The 21,291-nt window shown below is 39.1% G+C and overlaps 1 pseudogene; it reads right to left on the reverse strand.

Annotated features, from left to right (window-relative positions):
• LOC135231294 (uncharacterized) overlaps positions 1-20,964 on the reverse strand; it is a 130,342-nt pseudogene extending 109,378 nt beyond the window's left edge.
• Between the last annotated feature and the right edge of the window lie 327 nt (positions 20,965-21,291).

Below are 21,291 nucleotides of genomic sequence, written 5' to 3' on the forward strand. Positions count from 1 at the left end.
TCAAAGAATTATCCCTACAATGTGAACAAATAGAAAAAGAACAACAAAAGAAACCCTCAGGCACCAGAAGAAAGGAAATAATAAAAATTAGAGCAGAACTAAATGAAATAAAGAAAAAAAAATTTTTTTTTTAAAACAGAAAAGCAATTGAAAGAGTTAACAAGACTAAAAGCTGGTTCTTTGAAAAGTTAACAAAACTGATACATCATTGGCCAAGCTGACGAAAGAAAAACAGGAGAGGAAGCAAATAACCCAAGTAAGAAATGAGATGCACGATATTACAACAGATCCAACTGAAATTAAAAGAATCATATCAGATTACTATGAAAAATTGTACTTTAACAAATTTGAAAACCTAGAAGAAATGGATGAGTTCCTAGAAAAACACTACCTACCTAAACTAACAAAAACAGAGGTAGGACAATAAATAGACCCATAACAAAATAAGAGATGGAAAAGGTAATCAAAAAACCACTACCAACAACAACAAAAAGCCCTGGCCCAGACGGCTTCACTGCAGAGTTCTACGAAACTTTCAGAGAAGAGTTAACACCACTACTACTAAAGGTATTTCAGAACATTGAAAAGGATGGAATACTCCTAAACTCATTCTATGAAGCCAGCCTATCCCTGATACCAAAACCAGGTAACAACACCACAAAAAAAGAAAATTACAGACCTATATCCCTCATGAACTTAGATGCAAAAATCCTCGACAAAACTCTAGCCAATAGAATTCAACAACATATCAAAAAAATAATTCACCATGACCAAGTGGGAATTCCAGAACACTTAACTGTGCTCATGAGGAACCTTTACATAAATGAAGAGGTAGTTGTTCAAGCAGAACAAGGAGATACTGATTGGTTTAAAGTCAGAAAAGGTGTGCATCTGGGTTGTATTCTTTCACCATACATATTCAATGTGCATGCTGAGAAAATAATACGAGAAGCTGGACTATATGAAGAAGAATGGAGCATCAGGACTGGAGGAAGACTCAACAACCTGCGTTATGCAGATGATATGACCTTTCTTGCTGAAAGTGAGAAGGACTTGAAACACTTACTAATGAAGATCAAAGACCACAGCTTTCAGTATGTATTGCACCTCAACATAAAGAAAACAAAAATCCTCACAACTGCACCAATGAGTAGTGTCACGATAAATGGAGAAAGCATTGAAGTTGTCAAGGGTTTCATTTTACTTGCATCCACAATCAATAGCCATGGAAGCAGCAGACAAGAAATCAAAAGATGCATTGCATTGGGTAAATCTGCTGCAAAGCACCTCTTTCAAGTGTTGAAGAGCAAAGGTGTCACCTTGAAGATTAAGGTGCGCCTGACCCAAGCCATGGTATTTTCAATCACATCATATGCATGTGAAAGCTGGACAATGTATAAGGAAGATCAAGGAAGAATTGATACCTTCCAATTGTGGTGTTGGTGAAGAATATTGAATACACCATGGACTGCCAGAAGATCAAACAAATCTGTCTTAGAAGAAGTACAACCACCATGCTCCTTAGAAGCAAGGATGGCGAGACTGCATCTTACATACTTTGGACATGTTGTCAGGAGGGATCAGTCCCTAGAGAAGGACATCATGCCTGGCAAAGTACAAGGGTCAGCGGGAAAGAGGAAGACCCTCAATGAGATGAGATGACACAGTGGCTGCAACAATGACCTCAAGCATAACAATGACTGTAAGGATGGTGCAGGACCAGACAGTGTTTCGTTCTGTTGTGCATAGGGTCGCTATGAGTCGGAACTGACTTGACAGCACCTAACAACAACAACAAAAACAAAAATAACATGCAGGGATGGTCCAACATTAGAATAACAGTTAATGTAATCCATCATACAAATAAAAAAGGACAAGAACCACCTGATTTTATCAATTGATGCAGAAAAGGCATTTGACAAAGTTCAACACCCATTTATGACAAAAACTCTCAGCAAAATAGGAATAGAAGAAAAATTCCTCAACATAAAAAGTGGTATTTATACGAAGCCAATAGCCAACATCATCCTAAATGGAGAAAGTCTGAAAGCATTCCCCTTGAGATCGGGAGCCAGAGAAGTGTGCCCTTTATCACCACTCTTATTCAACATTTTGCTGGAGGTCCTAGCCAGAGCAATTAGACTAGATAAAGAAATAAAGGGCATCCACATTGGTAAGGAAGAAGTAAAAGTATCTCTATTTGTAGATGAGTTGATCTTATACATAAAACCAAACCAAACCCCGTGCCGATGCATTGATTCCGACTCATAGCGACACTATAGGACAGAGTAGAACTGCCCTGTAGTTTCCAAGGAGCACCTGGCGGATTCGAACTGCTGACCCTTTGGTTAGCAGCCGTAGAGCTTAACCACTACACTGCCAGGGTTTCATAGAAAACCCTAAAGAATCCTCAAAAAAACTACTGAAACTGATAGAAGAGCTCAACAGAGTATCAGGACACAAGATGAACATAAAAAATCAGTTGGATTCCCCTACACCAGCAAAAAGAACATTGAATAGGAAATCACCAAATCAATACCATTTACAGTAGTCCCCAAGAAGATAAAATTCTTAGGAATAAATCTTACCAGAGATGTAAAAGACCTATACACAGAAAAGTATAAGACACTACCGTAAGAAACCAAAAGAGACCTACATAAGTGGAAAAACATACCTTGGTCATGGATAGGAAGACCTAACATTGTAAAAATGTCTATTCTACCAAAAGCCATATATAGATTTAATGCAATTCTGATCCAAATTCCAATGACATTTTTTAATGAGTTGGAGAAACAAATCACCAACTTCATATGGAAGGGAAAGAGTCCCTGGATAAGTAAAGCATTACTGAAAAAGAAGAAGAAAGTGGGAGGCCTCACTCTACCGGATTTTAGAACCTGTTATACTGCCACAGTAGTTAAAACAGCCTGATATTGGTACAATAACAGATACATAGACCAATGGAACAGAATTGAGAATCCAGACAAAAATCCATGCACATATGAGCAGCTGATATTTGACAAAGGCCTAAAGTCAGTTAAATGGGGAAAAGACAGCCTTTTTAACAAATGATGCTGGCATAACTGAATATCCATTTGCAAAAAAATAAAGCAAGACCCATACCTCATACCATGCACAAAAACTAACTCAAAATGGATCAAAGACCTAAATATAAAATCTAAAATGATAAACATCATGGAAGAAAAAATAGGGACAACATTAGGAACCCTAATACATGGCATAAACATGATATAAAACATTACTAACAATGCAGAAGAGAAACCAGTTAACTGGGAGATCCTAAAAATCAAATGCCTGTGCTCACCCAAAGAATTCACGAAAAGAGTAAAAAGATTACCTACAGACTGGGAAAAAGTTTTTAGCTATGACATTTCTGATCAGCGCCTGATCTCTAAAATCTACATGATACTGCAAAAACTCAACCAAAAGAAGACAAATAACCCAATTAAAAAAATGGGCAAAGGGTATGCATAGGCACTTCACTAAAGAGCACATTCAGGTAGCTAACAAATACATGAGGAAATGCTTACCATCATTAGCCATTAGAGAAATGCAGATCGAAACTACAATGAGATTCCATCCCACTCCAACAAGGCTGGCATTAATCCAAAAAACACAAAATAATACATGTTGGAGAGGTTGTGGAGAGAATGGAACACTTATGCACTGCTGGTGGGAATGTAAAATGGTACAACCACTTTGGAAATCGTTTTGGCGCTTCCTTAAAAAGGTAGAAATAGAACTACCCTACGATCCAGCAATCCCACTCCTTGGAATATATCCTAGAGAAATAAGAGCCTTTACAGGAACAGATATATGCAGACCTATGTTCATTGCAGCACTGTTTACAATACCTAACGGAAGCAACCAAGGTGCCCATCAACGGATGAATGGATAAATAAATTGTGGTATATTCACACAATGGAATATTATGCATCAATAAAGAACAATGATGAATCTGTGAAACATTTCATAACATAGAGGAACCTGGAAAGCATTATGCTGAGTGAAATTAGTCAGTTGGAAAAGGCCAAATATTGTATAAGACCACTATTATAAGAACTGAAGAAATAGTTTAAACAGAGATGGTTTGATGGTTACGAGAGGGGGCAGGGAGTGAGGGTGAGGGTTTTCACTAATTAGATAGTAGATAAGAACTATTGTAGATGAAGGGAATGACAATACACAATACAGGAGAGGTCAGCACAACTGGACTAAACCAAAAGCAAAGAAGTTTCCTGAAGAAACTGAACACTTCAAAGGCCAGTGTAGCAGAGGCAGGGGCTCTGCTTGGTGACCATGGTTTCAGGTGACATCTAAGTCAATTTGCATAATAAAATCTATTAAGAAAACACTCTGCATCCCATTTTGGAGAGTGACATATGGGGTCTTAAACACTAGCAAGCAGCCATCTAAAATGCGTCAATTGGCCTCAACTCACCTGGAGCAAAAGAGAATAAAGAATACCAAAGACACAAGGTAATTATGAGCCCAAGAGGCAGAAAGGACCACATAAGCAGAGACTTCATCAGCCTCAGACCAAAAGAACTAGATGGTACCCGGTTACAACTGATGACTGCCCTGACGGGAACACAACAGAGAACTCCTGGGGGAGCAGGAGAGCAGTGGGATGCAGACCCCAAATTCTCGCAAAAAGACCAGACTTAATGGCCTGACTGAGACTAGAAGGACCCTGGGGGTCATGGTACCCAAACCTTCTTTTAGCCCAAGACAGGAACCATTCCCAAAGCCAACTCTTTAGACAGAGGTTGGACTGGAGTATGGGATAGAAAATGATACTGGGGAAGAGTGAGCTTCTTGGATCAAGTAGACACATGAGACTAAGTTGACATCTCCTGTCTGAAGGGGAGATGAGAGGGTAGAGGGGGTCAGAAACTGGCTGAATGGGCAGGAAAAGAAGGAGTGGAGGGAAGGAGAGTGCTGTTCATTACGGTGAGAACAATTAGGAGTATATACCAAGTTGTTTATAAATTTTTGTATGCGAGTCCAACTTTCACTTAAAGCACAATAAAAAAATTTTAAAAACTCATGAAAAGGTTTACACACAAAAAGAAATAATCTTTGATGGTTATGAAGGAGGGTAGGAGTAGAGATGTGAAATCACTAACTAGACAATAGATAAGTGGTAACTTTGGTGAAGGGTAAGATAAGTACACAATAAGGGGGAAGCCAGCACAATTTACCCAAGGCAAAGTCCTGGAAGATCCGTAGACACATCCAAACTCCCTGAGGGATGGAATTACTGGGCTGAGGGCTGTGGGAGCCATAGTCTGGGGTAACATCTAGCTCAATTGTTGTAACATAGTTTATAAAGAAAACGTTCTACATCCTACTTTGGTAAGTAATGTCTGAGATCCTTAAAAACTTGTGAGTGGCCATCTAAGCTATTCCACTAATCTCACCCTGTCTGGTGGCAAGGGAGAGTGAAGAAAACCAAACACACAAGGGAAAGATTAGTCCAAAGGCATAATGGACCACAACTACCAGAGCCTCCACCAGACTGAGTCCAGGAAAACTAGATGGGGCCCAGGTACCATCACTAACTGCTCTGACAGGGACAACATTAAAACATCCTGGACAGAGCTGAAGAAAAATGTAGAACAAAATTCAAACTCACAAAAAAAGATCAGACTTACTGGCCTTGCAGATATTGAGAAACAAACCCTCACAGTATGGACCCCAGACACCCTTTTAGCTCAGTAATGAAGTCATTCCTGAGCTTCACCCTTTAGCCAAAGATGAGACAGGCCCATAAAACAAAACAAGACTAAAGGGGCACACCAGTCCAGGGGCAAGGACTGGAAGGCAAGAGGAGACAGGAAACTGGTAATAGGGAACCCAAGGTCGAGAAGGGAGCATGTTGACATGTTGTGGGGTTGGTAACCAATGTCACAAAACAATGTGTGTACTAATTGTTTAATGGGAAGTTAGTTTGCTCTGTAAACCTTCATCCGAAGTACAATTAAAAAAAATAGAAAAGGCTGTTCAAGATTGTAGACAGAGAATATTCTGGATTGAACTATGCTAGAGCAATGATTACAGAGAAGAACATTTTTATGCAACGGGCATCTGTAGTGGTTAATTTTATGTGTCAACTAACCCAGGCTATGGGGTCTGGTTTTTTGGTCAAATGCTAGTGTAAATGTTGATGTGAAGGTGTTTTGTAGACATGGTTAACATTTGCAATCAGTTGATTTTAAGTGAAGGAGATTACCCTCCATAATGTGGGTGGGCCTGATGGGCCTCATCCAATCAGTTGAAGCCCTCAAGAGCAAAAACTATCATTTCTAGAAGAAGGAATTCTGCTTTAAGATTCTAACATATAAATCCTGCCTTAATTTTCATCCTGATGAAACTTTCCCAAGAATTTCAGTCTTGCTAACCTCCACAATCTTCTGTGCCAATTCCGTAAAGTCAATCTCCCTCTTTCCCTCTTCTTCATCCTCTCTCTTTCTCTGTCTATATAAGTATCAGTTCTCTTTCTCTAGCGAGCCTTGACTAATCCAGTATGAAAAAACAGGGACTAGTACTGGCAGTGTATTGCTCAGTAATTCAAACTTAAATATAAAATAGAAATTACACATAAGAGATAGGTTAAAGTACTTATGGTTTGACAAGAGTGGCAAGCAACTTTCTTATGCAGTAGTATGAGCAATGCCAGCATCCCTTGTTTCTACATTTCTTCTTTAATGTTTTCCCATGCATGGCAAGTTTTCCATATGCTCTGCTGGGTAGATTCTTGTTGCCATATGGCAGCATGCAATACGAGAGGAAAAAAAAAAAAAAAAACATGAAGAAGATGCTTCTGAATATCTAAAGAGATTACTTCTAGAAATATCACAATTCCATACTGGGCTACAGAACTCTTCATATTAGGCAGAATATCTAGAAGAGGAGTTAGCTGAGGCAGGAGCTGTAAAGCTATAGGTATCTGAGAACCAAGTGCATTTCCTATTTTATTTTATTTTTTAAAGGAACAGGCATATTCAATGCAAAATCTAAACAAAATTAGTCACAGTTTAATGCACTTAGAGGAAAGAATCTTGCTGTAGGGTAAATGTAGAGAAGAAGTAAAATGGCTAATTTTACTAACTTTTATAGCATTGAGTACCTGTCCACTTGCAATTTAACTCAGCAAACATTTATGAATATCTAGGTATTTGGAGGAAACCCTGGTGGCGCAGAGGTTAAGAGCTACAGCAGCTAACCAAAGGGTCAGCAGTTTGAATCTGTCAGGCTCTCCTTGGAAGCTCTATGGGGCAGTTCTACACTGTCCTATAGGGTCGCTATGAGTTGGTATTGACTCAACGGCACTGGGGTTTTCTGGGTTAGGTGTTTGGAAAGGAGCCCTAGTAGCACAATGATTAAATACTCACTTCCTAACTAAAAGTTTGGAAGTTTGAACCCACCAGATGGTCCACAGGAGAAAAGACCCAGGGATTTGCTCCCATAAGGACCCACAGGGATTGCAGCCTAAAAATCCTATGGGTCAGTTCTACTTTGCCCTTGTTGAGGATCTTCCTCTTTTTCACTGACCCTCTGCTTTACCAAGCATGATGTCCTTCTCCACGGACTCATTCCTCCTGATAATATGCCCCAAGTATTTGAGAAGTAGGCTTCCCATCCTTGCTTCTAAGGAGCATTCTGGTTGTACTTCTTCCAAAAGAGATTTGTTTGTTCTTTTGGCAGTTCATGGTATATTGAATACTCTTTGCCAACACCACAATTAAAAGGTGTCAATTCTTCTCCTTTCTTCCTTATTTATTGTCCAACTTTCACATGCACATGATGCAATTGAAAATACCATGACAGGGTCAGCTGCACCTTAGTTTTCAAGGTGACATCTTTGCTTTTCAACACTTTAAAGAGGTCTTTTACAGCATATTTGCCCAATGCAATGTGTCCTTTGATTTCTTGACAGCTGCTTCCATGGGTGTTGACTGTGGGTCCAAGTAAAATGAAATCCCTGACAACTTCAATCTTTTCTCCATTTATCATGATGTTGCTTATTGGTCCAGTTGTGAGGTTTTTTGTTTTCTTTATGTTGAGCTGTAATCCATACTGAAGGCTATGGTCTTTGATCTTCCTCAGTAAGTACTTGAACTCCTCTTCAGTTTCAGCAAGCAAAGTTGTGTCATCTGCATACACAGGTTGTTAATGAGACTTCCACCAATCCTGATGCCCTGTTCTTCTTCATATAGTCCAGCTTCTTGTATTATTTGCTCAACATATAGATTGAATAGGTATGGTGAAAGAATACAACCCTGATGCACACCTTTCCAGACTTTAAACCATGTGCTATCCCCTTGTTCTGTTTGAACAACTTTCTCTTGATCTACATACAGATTTCTCATGAGCACAATCAAATGTTCTGGAATTCCCATTTTTCACACTGTTATCCACAATTTATTATGATCCACACAGGTGAATGCCTTTGCATAGTCAATAAAACACAGGTAAACATCTTTCTGATATTCTCTGCTTTCAGTCAGAATCCACCTGACATCAGCAATGGTATCCCTGGTTCCACATCCTTTTCTGAATTCAGCCTGAATTTCTGGCAGTTCCTTGTCAGTATACTTCTGCAGCTGCTTTGAATGATCTTCAGCAAAATTTTACTTATGTGTGATAAATGATATTGTTCAATAATTTCTGCATTCGGTTCGATCACGTTTCTAGGAAATAGGCATAAATATGAATCTCTTCCAGCCGATTGGCCAGGTAGCTGCCTTCCACATTTCATGGCATAGACCAGAGAGCATTTCCAGTGCTGTATCCATTTGTTGAAACATCTCAATTGATATTCCATCAATTCCTGGAGCCTTGTTTTTTTGCTAGTGCCTTCAGTGCAGCGTGGACATCTTCCTTCAGCGCCATCAGTTCCTGATCAAATGCTACCTCTCGAAATGGTTGGATGTCAACCAATTCTTTTTGGTGTAATGACTCTGTGTATTCCTTCCATCTTTCTTTGATGCTTCCTGCATCGTTTAATATTTTCCCCATAGAATCCTTCACTATTTCAACTCAAAGTTTGAATTTTTTCTTCAGTTCTTTCAGCTTGAGAAATGCCAAGCATGTTCTTCACTTTTGGGTTTCTATCTCCAGCTCTTTGCGCATGTCATTATAATACTTTACTTGTCTTCTCAAAATGCCCTTTGAAAATATTCTGTTCAGCTCTTTTACTTCATCATTTCTTACATTTGCATTAGCTACTGTATGCTCAAGAGCAAGTTTCAGAGCCTCCTCTGACATCCATTTTGGTCTTTTCTTTCTTTCCTGTCTTTTTAATGACCTCTTGCTTTCTTCATGTATGATGTCCTTGATGTCATTCCACAATTCATCTGGTCTTTGGTTGTTAGTGTTCAATGTGTCAAATCTGTTCTTGAAATGGTCTCTAAATTTGGGTGGGATAATCTCAAGGTCAAACTTTGGCTCTTGTGGGCTTGTTCTAATTTTCTTCAGTTTCAGCTTGCACTTACATATGAGCAATCAATGGTCTGTTCTGCAGTCGGCCCCTGGCCTTGTTTTGACTGATGATGTTGAGCTTTTCCATTTTCTCTTTCCGTGGATGTAGCTGATTTGATTCCTGAATATCCCATTTGGTGAGTTCCATGTGGATAGTCGCTGTTTATGTTGGTGAAAAAAGGTGTTTGCAATGAGAATTTGCTAGTCTTGCAAAATTCTATCGTGTGATCTCTGGCATCGTTTCTATCACCAAGGCCATATTTTCCAACTACAAATCCTTCTTCTTTGTTTCCAGCTTTCACACGTAATCACCAGTAATTATCAATGGACCCTGATTGCACGTTTGACCAATTTCAGACTGTAGAAGCTGGTAAAATTCTTCCATTTCTTCATCTTTGGCCTTAGTGGTTGGTGCGTAAATTTGAATAATAGTCATATTAACTGGTCTTCCTTGTGGACATATGGGTATTTTCCTATCACTGACAGTATTGTACTTCAAGATAGATCTTGAAATGTCCTTTTTGACGATGAATGCAACATCATTCCTTTTCGAGTTGTCATTCCTGGCATAGTAGACCATATGATTGTCTGATTCAGAATGACCAATACCAGTCCATTTCAGCTCACTAATGCCTAGGATATTAATATTTATGCATTCCATTTCATTTTTGATGATTCCCAATTCTTCTAGATGCGTACTTCATACATTCCACATTCTGATTATTTATGGATGTTTGCAGCTGTTTCTTCTCATTTTGAGTCATGCCACACCAGCAAATGAAGGTCTCACAGTACGACAAACTGACAGACATGTAGAGGGGCATGCATAACCTAATTAAAAATAATAATTAAAACATTTAATACCTAAGGCTTCTAGCAATGATGACTTTTTTTTTTTAAATAAATGCTTTCACCTCTATTTCTTTTGACATACTTGTAATAGAGACATTTCACACATAACAAGGTTAAGTGGCTTGTGCACATTTCGTGTAAGCCAGAGATAGAAACAAAGCTAAGGTAGCATCAAGCTACCAACTAACTTATGACTGAGAAGGCTCCTGGGAAATTTATTATCACCTTTGTGGAGGAATGACTCCAGGGGGATTCAGAAAAGGCAGTTATGAGAAAAAGGTCTGTTTTTTTCTGGGATCTTGGTTGTCATTCTCAATAGTCAGTTGTGGATTGCTTTCTTCCTCAATAGTCAGTTGTGGATTGCTTTCTTTGATTTCTTGCAGCAGCTTTTGTGTTTGAATATCAGATTCATCTATCTTTAACCTGGGTTTCCATAGGGGACAATTTTGACATTTCAGTGCTCCACACAGAATCTTTATCCCACTGTCTCCCAAAGAATTCTGGTCCCAGTCCAGAATGGTGAGGCTCTGGTTCCATCTGAGGACAGACGAGAGGTCCGTGCAACTGAAAGACATGAGAGCTCATCCCAACAACCAAAGACATTTCAGGTTACATACTGGCTCCTTCAAGGCCACACACAGAAAGTTCAATCCTATCTAATTCAGCTCCAGATCCAAGTGAGTTAGGGTTGGTTTTTGTGGGAGAAGATTTGAGAAATGATTGTGGTCACTATTGGTTATGCTGTAGCTCTACAGCTCCAGGGTCTATAGTTTACAGTCAGGGTAACTCCATGTCATCATTGTTAGATGCAAGTGGATACCAAATAATTATGCAACAAATCAAGACTGGGGAAAAAGGCAAGGTGTCAGAAGCATGATATCAAGCAAGAATGAAGCAAGTTGCTAACAGCACAGGCAGGCCATTGGTCAGATTTACTTAGAAGGTGAGAAGTCAGAATGAAACTCAGGGCATCAAATTTAAATAGGGTAGATCCTAGAGAGTTAAAAATGTGGACCAAAAACGCACAGCTATGAAACATTCAGGACAATGAAGAAGACAGGTGAACCCATGAATGTCAAAGAAGCTGTGTCTCATATTGTAGGATCCATGATTCCTGTTCTTAAGGAAGACTGAGTTAAAAAAACACTATTATGCCTTATGTCCAAGTGTATGTTAGAGCTGTGCTTGGATGCTCTGAGAACAAAGGGGAGGGTATACAGTTAGATAAAAACAGGTCCCAATGACAGAACATAATGAGGCATTGGATTTCATTGACAGTTACAAATACCAATGAACCAAGAGATAATGAATACTGAAGCATTATAGGGACAATGAAAAACCTTTCAACTACTAGAGCATCTTACTTATTTTTACTTGATAGTATAAGTAATTTCTATTTCTTATATTACCAATAATTGGATTTTATTGCTTACAGACACATCAAGCATCAAACTAATTCTCAACCCTTCTACTTATATAGCCTCTGAATATATTTCACACATTTCTAGCACAAATTTATGCCTTAATTTCTCTCCAGAGTGCACTAAAAAAAAGAGATTAAGATGATATTGAGGAGAAAAGAATGTTATCGATCACCAAAGAACAGCAATATGAAATGTAGAAAACCATTAATTCAATCATGTTGGGTTAAGAGAACAAGGAAAAATATCTGCCTTTTGGGCTATGTGCTTTAACTCACTATATTTGGCTTAGTAGCACATATGCAAATCAGGCCAGCCTGAGAAGGCATACATGTTGGAACTACTCCGTCTGTCAATCACTTTTGTTGAACAATTAACAGGTTACGTAAGTAAAATGCTCTACTCTTAAACATCTGACATCTTGCCAAAACTTATTGTAGATTCACAGCATTTCAAAAATCCAGCTTTTCCTTTGGAGTTCCGGTCATATTCTTTGTCTAGCCACAGTCATTTTTCGTTAAGTCTGGAATCACTGAATGACCTTTAAAATGCGAATTTTATCACTTCTCCTGTCTGCTTAAAGCCTTTTGATGACTTCACATTGCTCTTAGGCTCAAGTAAAGAATCCTTTACATGGCCTCAAGGCCTTGAATACTCTGGCCCTGTCTACCTCAATAGCCTCATCTATTACCCATCCCTCTCAGCAATGCAGGCTGCTCAGGCCTCAGCCCACACACTCACCTCTGCCAGGAATTCTCTCCCTCTCACCTTTGTGTAGTTGTAAACAATAAAACCCAACTCTGGCTAATTTAAAGAAAAATATATTAAAAATATTGGGAGGTTCGCAGAATTATTGGGCAGGCTAGATAACAAGAGTCGGGCCACACAGCCAGGAGCTGTATGGCCACAGAATTGGTTAACCTTCAAACATTTCAAGAGGTAGTATATGATCAGGAACCAATGGTACTGAAGTACAAAGTCCAAGCTGCACTGAAGGCATTGGTGAAAAACAAGGCTCCAGGAACTTATGGACTACCAGTTGAGATGTTTCAACAAATGGATGCAGTGCTGGAAGTACTCACTCATTTATGCCAAGAAATTTGGAAGACAGTTACCTGGCAAAACAACTGGAAGAGATCTGTATTTATGCCTATTTCCTAGAAAGGTGATCCAACCAAATGTGGAAATTATCAAACAATATCATTAATATCACATGCAAATAAGATTTTGCTAAAGATCATTCAAAAGTGGATGCAGCAGTACATGGACAGGGAACTGCCAGAAATTCAGGCCGAATTCAGAAGAGGATGTGGAACCAGGGACACCATTGCTGATGTCAGGTGGATTGTGACTGAAAGCAGAGAATACCATAAAGATGTTTACCTGTGTTTTATTGACTATGCAAGGGCATTTGACTGTGTGGATCATAACAAATTATGGATAACATTGTGAAGAATGGGAATTCCAGAACATTTGATTGTGCTCATGAGGAACCTGTACATAGATCAAGAGGCAGTTGTTTGAACAGAACAAGGGGATACTGCGTCATTTAAAGTCAGGAAAGATGTGTGTCAAGGCTGTATCCTTTCACCATACCTATTCAATCTGTATGTTGAGAAAATAATCCGAGAAGCTGGACTATATGTTGAAGAACAAGGCATCAGATTTGGAGGAAGACTCATTAACAACCTGCATTACGCAGATGACACAACTTTGCTTGCTGAAAGTGAAGAGGAGTTCAAGCACTTACTGATGAAGATTGAAGACCATAGCCTTCAGTATGGATTACACTTCAACATAAAGAAAACAAAAATCCTCACAGGAAGAATAAGCAACATCATGATAAATGGAGAAAAGATTGAAGCTGTCAAGGATTTCACTTGACTTGGATCCACAATCAGCCCCTATGGAAGCAGCAGTCAAGAAATCAAAAGACGCATTGCATTGAGCAAATCTGCTGCATAAAGACCTCTTTAAAGTGTTGAGAAGCAAAGATGTCACCTTGAAGACCAAGATGTGCCTGACCCAAACCCTAGTGTTTTCAGTCATCTCATATGCATGCAGAAGCTGGACGATGAATAAGAAAGACTGAAGAAGAATTGGCGCCTTCGAATTGTGATGCTGACAAAGAATGTTGACTGTATCATGTACTGTCAGAAGAAAGAACAGATCTGCCTTGGGAGAAGCACAGCCAGAATACTCCTTAGAAGCAAGGATGGCAAGACTACTTCTCACATACTTGGGGCACATTATCAGGAAAAATGAGTCCTTGGAGAAGGACATCATGCTTGGTAAAGCTGAGGGTCAGTGAAAATGAGGAAGATCCTCAATGAGATAGATTGACACAGTAGCTGCAACAATGGGCTCAAGCATAACAACAATTGTGAGGATGGCGCAGGATCAGGCAGTGCTTTGTTCTGTTGTACATAGGGTTGCTATGAGTCAGAACTGACTCTATGGCACCTAACAGTCGGTAGCCACAGCCCAAATCACTCCATAACCAATTCATTACCGTCAATATTGTCCTCAACACCAAACCCTATATGTTGCCCAACTGACCTGTTGCCCAAGGAACTATTATTGCTACACCAACTGATATCTACAGAAAACACCCTTCTATTCCTCATTCATTTTGTATTACTACTCAGTCTTTTCTGTTCCAACTCTGTCTTTCATAGTTATGCTTGAAGGCAGAGCCTGTGTAAATGTGGCCACAATTCCAACTGCAAGAGATGCTAGGAAAATCAGTATCTGGCATTTTTAGATTCTAATTGCTTTCATGGACTCTGCTACCCACTTATCACTAAGTGTTAATTTTCCCAAACACAGAAAGATGATTTAGGTTCTGCCTGGCCAAATAACAATATCAGTTGATCGCCATGCGTCCTTCAGCACTAACCTCAAATATAACTGCCTTCGAAGATGTCTGTATGGGACACTGTCCCTGTCCCCACCTCCCAATTTCAGGTCCAATCTCTTAGTAATACACTTTCACAATACCTTCTACTTATCTCCCATAGCATTAACATTATTTTTATGAAGTGATTGATTATATGTTTCTTTGTTTTGTGTCTCCCTCTGCCTATCAGAATGCTAAATTATAAGATCTAAGAAGAAAATAACCATGTCTATTTTAGTCAAACCTATATATCCATATATTGTGGTTAGGTGCCATCAAGTTCTGACTTATAGCGACCCTATGCACAATCGAACGAAACACTGCCTGGTTCCGCACCATCCTCACAATCGTTGCTATGCTTGAGCCCATTGTTGCAGCCACTGTGTCAATTCATTTCCTTGAGGATCTTCCTCTTTTTCCCTGACCCTCTACTTTACCAAGCATGATATCCTTCTCCAGGGACTGATCCCTCCCAACAACATGTCCAAATTATGTAAGACTTAGTCTTACCATCCTTGCTCCTAAGGAGCGTTCTGGTTGTACTTCTTCCAAGACAAATTTCTTCCTTCTTTTGGCAGTCCATGGTATATTCAATATTCTCCGCAAACACCGCTATTCAAGCGTGTCAATTCTTCTTTGGTCTTCCTTATTGATTGTCCCGCTTTCCCGTGTATATGAGGTGATTAAAAGCACTATAGCTTGTGTCAGAAGCACCTTAGCCCTCAAGGTGAAGTTTTTGCTTTTCAACACTCTAAAGAGGTCTTTTGCAGCAGATCTGCCAAATGCTATGTGTCTTTTGATTTCTTGACTGCTGTTTCTGTAGGTGTTGATTGTGGATCCAAGTAAAATGAGATCCGTGACAATTGCAATCTCTTCTCTGTTTATCATGATGTTGCTTATTGGTCTAGTTAGAATTTTTGTTTTCTTTATGTTCAGCTGTAATCCGTACTGAAGGCTGTGGTCTTTGACCTTCATCGTAAGTGCTTGAAGTCCTCTTCACTTTCAGCAAGCAAGGTTGTGTCATCTGCATAAGTCAGGTTGTTAATGAGTCTTCCTCCAATCCTAATGTCCCATTCTTCATATAGTCCAGCTTCTCGGATTATTTGCTCAGCGTACAGATTGAATCGGTATGGTAAAAAAATACAAGCCTGACACACACCTTTCTTGACTTTAAACCATGAAGTAACCCCTTGTTCTGTTCAAACGACTGTCACTTGATCCATGTACAGATTCCTCATAAGCACCATTAAGTGTTCCGGAATTCCCATTGTCCGCAACGTTATCCATAATTTGTTATGATCCACACAATTGAATGCCTTAGTGTAGTCAATAAAGCACAGGTAAATGTCTTTCTGGTAATCTCTGCTTTCAGCCAGGATCCATCTGACATCAGCAATGATAGTCCTGGCTGCACATTCTCTTCTGAATCCGGCTTGAATTTCTGGAAGTTCCCTGTCAATATACTGCTACAGCCACTTTTAAATGATCTTCAGTGAAATTTTGCTTGCATGTGATATTAACGATTTTGTTCGATGGTTTCAGAGTTCAGTTGGATCCATATATTAGGTGTATCCAAACCCATTGCCTTCAAGTCAATTCTGACTCATAGAGATCCTAAAGAACATAGTAGAACTGCTCCATAGGGTTTCCAGGAGTGCCTGGTAGATTCAAACTGCTGAACGTTTGGTTAGCAGCTGAGCTGTTAACCACTTTACCATCAGGGCATGTATCCAATAAAAATAAATAAATTACACACTGAATGTCACACCCCTCTTTAGAACGTTTCCCAAACAACATTGTCTGAATTTTAAGGGATACCCCACTACTGGATGGCTACTTTGTTGTTGTTAGATGCCATCGAGTCTTTTCTAAGTCATAGTGACCCTATGCACAACAGAATGAAACACTCCCCAGTCCTGTTTCATCCTCACAATTGTTGTTATGCTTAGGTCCATTGTTGCAGCCACCCTGCCAGTTTATCTCATTGAGAGTCTTCCTCTTTTTTGCTTACCATCTCCTTTACCGAGAATGATGTCCTTCTCCAGGGACTGATTCCTCCTGATAACATGTCCAAACCATGTGAAGCATAGTGTTGCCATCCTTGCTTCTAAGGAGCATTCTGGTTGTACTTATTCCAAGACAGATCTGTTCATCTTTTTGGCAGTCCATGATATATTCAATATTCTTCTCCAATACCACAATTCAAAGATGTTAATTCTTCAGTCTTCCTTATTAATTGTCCAGCTTTTGCATACATATGAGGCTTTTGAAAACACCATGGCTTGGGTCAGGCTCACCTTAGTCTTCAAGGTGACATCTTTGCTTTTCAATACTTGAAAAAGGTCTTTTGCAGCAGATTTGTCCAATGCAATGGATAGTTTGATTTCTTGACTGCCACTTCCATGGGTGTTGATTGTTGGTTCAAGTCAAATGAATCCTTGACAACCTCAATCTTCTCTCTGTTTTACATGATGTTGCTTATTGGCCCAGTTGTGAGGATTTTTGTTTTCTTTATGTTGAGGCGTAATCCATATTGAAGGCTGTGTTTTTGATCTTTATCAGTAAGGGCTCCAAGTCCACTTCACATTTAGCAAGCAAGGTTATGTCATCTGCATAACTCAGGTTGTCAATGAATCTTCTTCCAATCCTGATTCCCCATTCTTCTTCATATAGTCCAGCTTCTTGGATTATTTGCTCAGCATACAGATTGAATAGGTATGGTGAAAGAATACAACACTGGCGCACACCTTTCCTGACTTTAAAAGGGCTTACTACCATTAAAAATAAAATTTCCACAAGATTAAATTTATGAACAAACTCATAAACTTTGTTTGCAATTTATGGGTTGGGGACTGTCTAGTCTGGAAGTCAGGTGGAACTCCAAAAAGCTGTACAGAGTGTAAGGGTTCTTACGGGCACAGACACACAGCAACAGAGGAGGTATACTGTGCAAATTTCTGATTGGCTGTCGGCATTTTCTCTCCTTATCTGGGATTAGGGGAAATTTTGAACTAGGTTAAACTGAACAGGTAAGTCTTAATTGGTTAGTTTAGGTTTCCATTTCTGGGAGAATCAATTGATTGACTTAGTTTCACCTCCTGGGAAGGTCAGGTATTTATGGGAAATAAAAACTAGCTAGGTTTTGGTTTGCTGACATGGGACTTAGATAAGTGATTCCTTTTTGTGCCTAGTATAGTCAGGTTCCAAAACCTAACCAAACTCAATGCTATCTAGTCAACTTATAGCGACCCTATAGAACAAAGTAAAACTTCTCCAGTGGGTTTCCAAGGCTGTAATCTTTATGCAAGCAGACTGCTGCATCTTTCTCCTGAGGAGGGGCTCTTGTATTTGAACCACTGACCTTTTGGTTAGCAGCTGAGCACTTAACCACTGTACCTTCAGGGAGCCTTACATTCAGGTTAACATTGCTAAAATTATTAGATATAAAACCAATATACTAGCCATTGATTTGATAATTTTACATGTGTGAATGAATCTGGTTTGCTTACTCATTCTATTTTAATTGTTTTTACTTCTCTCCGTATCTCCACTCCATTCTCAACTTGAGAATTGTCTTTGGAAAGGCTCAATTATTCAATTATTTACAGTCTAAAAACACCGAAATTTTGTCAAATGATTGACTGATATTTATTAAGGAATCACACTGGTATACAGTGACTATCTTCAATGACACCATTATGCAATGACTATCTGTTGTGAAAGACAAGTATGGGAATGATGAAAGCCTACAGCAGGGCCCTGTTATCTAGTTTGGGAGGGTAAGGGGAGGCTCCCCTGAGCAATGTTAAAGAAGGGAAAAGTGCATACAGGCATAAGGATGGGATGGGGAACAGTAAATATGACAAGGTAGAGGCATTGGGCCTTGATGACTTTGTTAACATATCTGTGGACTGGTGTGTGCGTTTGTGTGTGTGTGGGTATATGTATTTATATAATTTCTTCCATGCCATTTCCCTAGCTGCCTACCTTATTCATGGCTCATCATAATTGCTATAGAAGCCTGAGGCAGAAATCATCCAATATGTGGATAAAGTTGCCACTGAGTAGAGGATAGGCAGTGTGGTATAAGATAAATGAAAGGAAAAGTGAAATACAAAGTGGCTAAGTGTTCTCCAGAGCCCTATGTCAGAGAACCACTGTATCTTCTATTTGCCTGGTACCTATGAGTTGGAATCAGCTCAACGGCAACAGACTTGATTTTTTGGTTAAAACCAGAGGGGAGCAGTTTTTGAATAAACTAAACTCCTTTATCCATTAATCCCACATCCCTCTCAGATCCTTCTCTCACATCGTGCTTGGAATGCCCTCCTGGCCTGATTATCCAACTTTTGCCTTCATATCAAATAACATCTGAAATCTTTCAAATGCAGGCCTTTCTACTTCAAAGGTCATGATTTTTCAACTATATAAAGAGGTTGAGTCTCCTGATTATTTTCCTTTGTATTACATTCTCAGTTGCTGTGCTCTTTTATATAAATTATAGCCCATTACACTTTTATTTAAATTGTATGAGGTCCACAATCTCTTTGTAATGCATACTGTAAGCTCTTAGAGATAAGCTACTATAATGATTTAATTTGCTAGTTGTGGATTTGCTTGCCTCAGGCTGCTGCCAAATGTATCTAGGAACATTAGCAAGCCGCAGCAGTTCCAAACCACCATCATTTACAAGACAAAAACCAAGGTGCAGTATGATTACACAGAAATTAGAGCAGTCAGTAGACATAGGGCTTCTCTCCATGATGCATATGACCCCGCAGGTTATAAAATCATCAGCAGTTAGTGTACAATTTTGTACTTGCCATTATTCTTTATTTTTTGTCTGCATGTACATGAGCTATGCCAAGGTGCAGTGAAAAGAGAAGTGATGAATCTAGTCCTGCTTCTTTAAAAGGCCGTTCTTGTGACCTTGAGCAAGATACCGACCTCCTTCAATGAGCAGATTCCCCATATACAAAGTGTAGAGGCTCAGACTTGCCCTGGTAAGCTTTTTCTTAAGTAGATGAAAAAATTCTTTGGAAATGCAAAGCATAAGGTGTGATAATGGTTATTAAACCCAGTAAAAGAGCCACAGACTTGCAAAGTGAAGTGTGTTCAAAATGGTATTGACGTTGCATACATTTCCTGCAACTGGATGAAGTCATTGTCATAAGAGGGGGGAGAAACAAACTGAAGCTGGCTGGGTAGTTTTTTCGTTGGCAGATGCTGCTATGTGATATGCATTGTCCCATTGGGAAAGCCTGAGAAAATTGCACGTTCATTTTAGCTTTAGCTGTTTGAGATACCAGGAAAAAGATGAGCCTTCCACAAGGAATATGCCGAACAATGCATCAAATGTCCTGAGTCTATCAAATCTAATTTCTGGAATGTTTGATTTGTAGTTGCTAAAATTTGCATGGCATTGTAATATAAATAAGAATAGGCATTTAAGTAAATATGTTGTTTGCAGAAATTAGCATTAATTTAATCAATCTGCATTCAAGATTTTCCTTTAGAAGTTTTGTTTAGCAATGAAAAAATACAGATATTTTATAACCATTTGAAAAATAACAACGACAACCGATTATTGGAGATGGGAATGCTGGCTTCTGGCAGAATTTCAAAAGGACTTTTACAAAGTGTCTTTAATATGCATGAATAAATTAATTAATTAATCCTCTCACCACCATAGTAATGGACTCAAGGTAATAAAATATACGATCTTAGTTTTCTGTGTAAGGATACTAAAGTAGAAAGGTTAGTATTACATGCTGCAGGCCATTCTGAGAATCAAAGTCTAAGAAAAGAAAAAGAAAAAATTGTGCCTTTCTGGCTCCTGAGAATGAAATAGTCCCTTGGATTTATTTTTTCCACTTAGGGCTCCAAGTGACCTGTCTTAGATTTTACTTTACTGCACATGATTTTGTATTCTCCTCTGGTCAGACCACTTTATTTCCTGTCAAATAATATTGAACCTAGGAAAGCAAACTTCACCTACATAGGCGTCATCATATAAAAAAAAAATATATAGGTTACCTAATAAAATTACTTGATTGAGTTACTAAGAGTACAAGCAAAGAGAGGAGGCAGCTACCTTAATGAAATCAAAATGAAGAAATTGGCTTCCTCTTTGGGCCAACAAAAGACTGGCTTTCTCAAAACGTACCTGATGACCATTTGTTTTGCTTGCATAATACTGTTCTCACATACTGCTGTTTCATTCGGTTTCAGGCGACGTGTTTGTGTTTGCACGCAGTGAGTGAGTAGGTGGAACTGCAGCGGCATCTGTTAGGTTATCACCTGGTGTGCCTGGTCTCAGAGTTGGCTTTGTTCCCAAAAGGCAGTTGGGGATTTGATCACACAGCTGCTCCACAATAGAGGCTGCTATACTCATTTTTTGCCATCTAGCTCAATTTTCTCGGGGATTTTACATTTTTATGAGCTATTATATGTATCTAGCAGGAAATGTGCTTCAGTGAATTATGAAAATACGTATTTACATGACACTTGGTTCTGAGTTGAAAACAATTTACGCTGCTGTTCCCTACCCTGACCCTAGTTATATATCTATTTTTTTAATCGTTCAAACAATTTTATTAATTGAGCAATAAG

Source organism: Loxodonta africana, chromosome 4 (genome assembly GCF_030014295.1).
Source record: "Loxodonta africana isolate mLoxAfr1 chromosome 4, mLoxAfr1.hap2, whole genome shotgun sequence".
In the NCBI taxonomy this organism is placed as follows: domain Eukaryota; kingdom Metazoa; phylum Chordata; class Mammalia; order Proboscidea; family Elephantidae; genus Loxodonta; species Loxodonta africana.